Source organism: Austrofundulus limnaeus, unplaced genomic scaffold (genome assembly GCF_001266775.1).
Source record: "Austrofundulus limnaeus strain Quisiro unplaced genomic scaffold, Austrofundulus_limnaeus-1.0 Scaffold559, whole genome shotgun sequence".
Taxonomy (NCBI): Eukaryota; Metazoa; Chordata; class Actinopteri; order Cyprinodontiformes; family Rivulidae; genus Austrofundulus; species Austrofundulus limnaeus.
Window position 1 is genome coordinate 215,356 of NW_013952961.1, and position 5,449 is coordinate 220,804.

Consider the following 5,449-nt stretch of genomic DNA (forward strand, 5'->3'; position numbering starts at 1 on the left):
GGGCTGTGCCCCACCAGTTTTATCCTCTTGAGTCCCAAGCTTTGTGCTTATTTAAATATTTCCCAGCTATATAAGATTAGTAGAACCTTATAAATAAAGTTTTTTTTGAAAAACTAAGAATTAAAAATATGAAAATATATTTTACTTAAATAATTTTAAAAAACCTTGTATACTAGTATAAAATAAATGTCCTCAATACCGGGATGAAGCTTTTCATGAGGTTAGAGGCATTAAATAAATTAATATTTTTAAGCTATATATATAACTGGACTTCTATTTTCAAACTGGAGATATTTCTCTTCCCATCAGGGAGGCTTTGCAAGTTGAAAATATTTGGAGTGGGAGCTTTAGAGCTTCATGAAGGTCTATAGCTTAGAACACAGAATAGAAATCTGCCCCCAAACTGGACCATGATGCTTTGCGTTAGGCAAAGATGGTGGTATCTGCGAAATACTCCATTGCAGGATGGGGGAAATAGGTCTTGGGGGAGGTTTGCACTCTCCGAGTGCTTCTAGTTAAAAATAAGGTGCATGCTGCTGTGAACACACATGGCCACAAACACACAGTCAGAAAACTTTGAGTCTGCTGTACGTTTGGCTAAAAATCACCAGTGTGCAACGATCAAAACAGTAATTAAAAATGTACATTTGACTACCTGCTGTCAGATTTGCTGCATTATATCATTAAGTTTGAAAGGCAGTTTACTGTTCAAACAGTAATCATGCACATTCTGTTGTTGTTGTGAGAAGCTGTCACTTCTGCCAAGGTTTGACAGCACACCCACTTCTTCCCCTTCCATCAAGGTTTTGCCCCTATTGATAGAAAGGGCCAGCTTCTCAGCAGGGTCTACATCTGTGCAGCAGGACCCCCTCTTGTCTTTTTTAAATCACTTTTTTCCCTGTTGACTTCAAGCAATTTTCCAGACATGTCATGTTTTTATGTTTTCATGAACCTTTGGCTTTGTACAGTGAAAGTATATTAAAACATTGATGAATTACTGCGTCACAGCTTCTTTTGTGTTGTTGCAGGCCAAGAAATGCCATTAGAACTGCTTACCAGTTTCACTGTTTTGATTAATTGAATTACTTCTTCTAAAGACCATTCACTGACATTTTATTCTAGCCACTTTGTTATTAATAAAAATCTAACTTTTTGAGACAAAACCAGAAAAAGCATTGAAGTTGCAGTGCAGACAAAAAAAGCATTGTACAAAATAAGGGATTTCTTCGAAAGATATTGACAAAAATGTATGTCCTGAAAAGATTCAGATTTGATCTCAGAAAAAAAACACATCGAAGAAACAAAAGTGTGACTGAAGGAGAAACAGAAAAGAACCTTCTCCTTTTATTCCTAATTTTATTCCCAGTGCGGGAAACTGCTCACTTGCTAATCTAGGCCATGTCTTTCACACACACAAGGAGCCGTCTTTTACTGGTGTGTGTAAAAATGTGGTGTTTTAGTTGGAGTAGAGTGCTGCTGTGACTCACACACCATTCTTACAACATGTGTTTACCATATAAACACACCTATACCCCAGTTTCAGCGGTGGATGTAAGGGGAGTAGCCTAGAATTACTTCAAATTAAAGGCTCCTTTCTCTTCTTGTCATTTATTCTAAGATTCTTTTTTCCGCTCTCTTGCTCCTGGGCACAACTGCTGCATTCTGGCAACGTAAGAAAATGCTCCAGGCCCCGTGTGTGAGTGCGTGTGTGTGTGTGTCTATGTGCTTGTACCAATAGCCGCGGGCATCATCCTAACAGAACTGTGAGTGCCATCTTTCAAAGCCAACACAACATGAAAGTAATCTTTAAAGAAGACTTGAGTTACTGTCACATCTTTTTCATGCATTTCAAACTGTGACAGTTCTATAAATTCTCAGCAAAGCACATGCACTCTGCTGCTGCTGGTGTACTAAGACAGCAATAAATCACAATTTCCCACAAGGAGTAGTTTTGTTGTCAAGATTACACAGGCATTTTTGGCAGAAAAATTACTTTTTAAGTGGAAATTATTTTTGTTTGGTGATCTGAAAATCCTTTTTTGTGGATAAATGTTCAAGATAGCAACAGGCATTCAGCTCTGCTGATCCGCTGTCCTCATCTACTCTCCAGAGGAATCTTGATAGCTGATATACCCTTACTCAGGCCATTTTTAATAAACTAAAATAAACACTTTTGCATCCTGCTGATCAATTTTTGTCTCCGTGATCAATTCCATCTTCCCCACATGGAGAGAGTCCAAGTTTGCTTTGAGTCTGTGATGGGGGGAGTGATGAGAAGGATAGAGAGGTGCTGCTGAGAGATGAGATGATGCCTGTTTTCTGCCGACACACAGTGTTACTGAACAACAGTCACTTTACCACTACAAGGTTGTCTTTATTGACAGTTTGAACAGAGAAATTCTTTAGTTTCCATAATTTGAAAACAAAAAACTTTCATTTATGCAGCTTGTTGTAGATTAGCCTGGCCCTTGTCAAACCTTTTTGTTACCAGTAGCAGTAGTTCCCTCTTTGCCATATTCAGTTATACTTGGTAATGATATCCCTACTCGGTTGGACTTGATAAATCAGTCAGACTATGATTCACAATTGATCCCAGGCAGAGGCACCCAAGGCTCAGTTGATAGATCTCAAGCAGGATCATTGACACCATGTCATGTAGTCACAAGAGCAGAAAGTGCAAAGAACATGCTGGAAGAACTGCCCTTTTATGGGGATACACACACACACACACACACACACACACACACATACATACATACATACATACATACATACATACATACATACATATATATATATAAACTGAAAACTGTTTTTCCCTCGGATGGTAAAAAATGCCTTGCTTTGCAAACCTGGGGTGAAGACGTCATCGAAGACTACAATGCAGAAAAGTCACTCACCGCACCCGGAGAAAGCTTGTCAACATATTGGCTAGTCATGACTGAACGACATGGGTGAGGTTTAAGTGAATTGTTAGATTGTAAATGTTGTGGAATACTTATTTTCTGTATCACCTTGACACTGACCACTTKTTCCTGTTCCTGAAGATATGAACACTTGTTCATATCTTGTGATATCCTTCCGGACGTCAGCATCAAGTTGACCTATTTCCGTGTATCAGGATGGGGCAGGTTATGATTGGTTGTTCATTCTCACACGATGTTAGATGACAGAATGCTGTATATGAGGCCTCTCGAGACACAGTGTTCAACAGAGTTAGACAGTGAGCAGTGTGGAGAGACTGACAGAGAGGCACAGAGACAGGCCACGTTCTCTGTGTTTCCTGTTGTTGCAATAAAACTCAGCTGATCATCCCACGGAGTACCTTCATTCTTGACCAGCGTATTTCTGTCTCTGTTGTTAAATAAATATTGCCATAACAGTAAATATTAAATTAAGAAAGATTGTAATTGCATTGTCAAAATACATTGCATTGAATTACCTCAGCACTCGGGGCATATTTCAATTGTTTTAATTTTTTTTACTTGTTTGTATGAGCAGTATCATTAGATAACATCTATTGTGGTTTGATGAAATAAGCACAATATTTTAAAAATATAATAATATTTTTTCCTAAAGGAGGATGCCTTCACGTAAACATAAGGAGAAGTATGCCCTGGGAATCATAACACTATTTCCTTCACTAAAGGATCCATTTTCTCCAAAGGGTAAGTTTAAAAAAGGATTACTTCCAGAAAACACAATTTTTGACAGAGGACTTGGGAACAATCGCTGTGTCACAGATACTTATCAAAATAGGGTTGAAATTCCTACATTTGTTTATTTTATTTTATTTTATTTTTTGGGCGAGGGGGAGGGATGTACTTGAGACCACTTTTGCCTAACAAAATAGTTCAAACTTGAATATGCTACAAAGTTCAAATCTACCATAAATATTGTCATTAGGATGCAAAATGAGTGAAAATGCTTTGTCTTGCAGTTGGAATGAATTTGGTCAATAGGATGCTACATATGAATTAGTAATTGACAAACCTACGTTAAATTGATTATCCTTTTATTAATACTGTTTCCACCTTTTTTTAAACCAATTAAGGCTTTTGTAATAATGTTTTGTAATTATCTTAACATGAATGACAGAAACACTGAGAAGTCAGACTTAGAATGGAACTGAATACGCAGGACACAAGCAATAAAAGGTACAGTAAGTGATTATATTTACAGGTGCAGTGAGGTTTTGGGTCATCAATCCTGAAAATAAGGGAAGAATCCAGGTGAGTCTGGAGTGACTGATTCTTAATGAGACAATATGAATTAATAATAATAATAATAATCTTTCTTTTCTTACAGGTTGGAGGCGGTGAAGTCGGTCCAGGAGGGAACTTGATCCAAAGGTGAGAGACAAAAACTTCAGGCAGAGTGGCCAACTCAAAAACTTTAACCAGCAAAATCCTTTGTTGCAGGTCCTTGTGGGGATTAGTCCAAACTGAGCAATCCTGGTGCGTGGAAGACATCCTGGTGGACGTACCTTAGACAGGATTGAAATGACAGGTAAGTACATTTAAACTTTAGCTTTAAACTCAAAAGGCTTCAGAACACTACCAAAATGGTGTGATGCATCAGCGAAGACCAAGAGTCTAGGTGGATCTTATAAAGCCCAGGAGCTCGTTAGTGGAAACTGCCAACAGGTGAGGTGATCAGCAACAGGAAGACAAGAGGAAGGCCATGATCATCACAGTTACCCTCCCTCTACAATCACCTCCAGGCAATCTGACTCGCTTTTCTGGATGGGACCTGTAGAAGGCAGAAATTAAGGAAAAGTCGAGTATGGAAGCTCTAGGGACCCAAGAGCATTCCTCAGGGCCGTAACCCTCCCAGTCCACCAAATATTATACTGTAGACCCCCAACGTCTTCGGACATCCAGGATACGATTAATAGTGTATGCAGGCTGATTGTCGATGATCCGGGTTGGTGGAGAGAGGTTGGTGGGTGGGCTCAAAGGACTCTCAGATACAGGTTTAATCTAAGAAACATGGAACGTTGGGTAAATGCACACAGAGGCAGGAAGTGCGAGATGTACCGCTGAGGGGCTGACTATGCGTTCCACTGGAAAAGGTCCAATAAACTGAGGAGCCAGCTTTCCCAGTGTGTCCTTCAGTTGGATGTCTTTTGTAGAGAGCCAGACCTTTTGACCAACCTTATAACTTGGGGAACGATGTCGGTCAGCCACTCTCTTGTTCTGTTCAGCTATTCTCAACAGGGCTGCCTTGGTCTGCTTCCAGAGATGTTTACACCTGCGCATAAGATGCTGAACAGAGGTGACAGCACACTCACTTTCAACCTCAGGGAACAAAGTAGGGTTATAACCTAAAGAGGCTTCGAAAGGGGACAGACCAGTGGCAGTAGATAAGTTTGTGAGTGTGTGTGTGTGTGTGTGTGTGTGTGTGTGTGTGTGTGTGTGTGTGTGTGTGTGTGTGTGTGTGTGTGTGT

The 5,449-nt window shown here is 39.7% G+C and overlaps 1 long non-coding RNA gene across 1 annotated transcript; it reads right to left on the reverse strand.

Annotated features, from left to right (window-relative positions):
* Window positions 1-4,136: 4,136 nt before the first annotated feature.
* Window positions 4,137-5,416, reverse strand: LOC106530795 (uncharacterized). The gene is made up of 3 exons (XR_001311833.1): window positions 4,561-5,416; window positions 4,307-4,486; window positions 4,137-4,209 (listed from the first exon to the last, which is right to left on the reverse strand). It is a non-coding gene; the product is annotated as an uncharacterized LOC106530795 (long non-coding RNA).
* Between the last annotated feature and the right edge of the window lie 33 nt (window positions 5,417-5,449).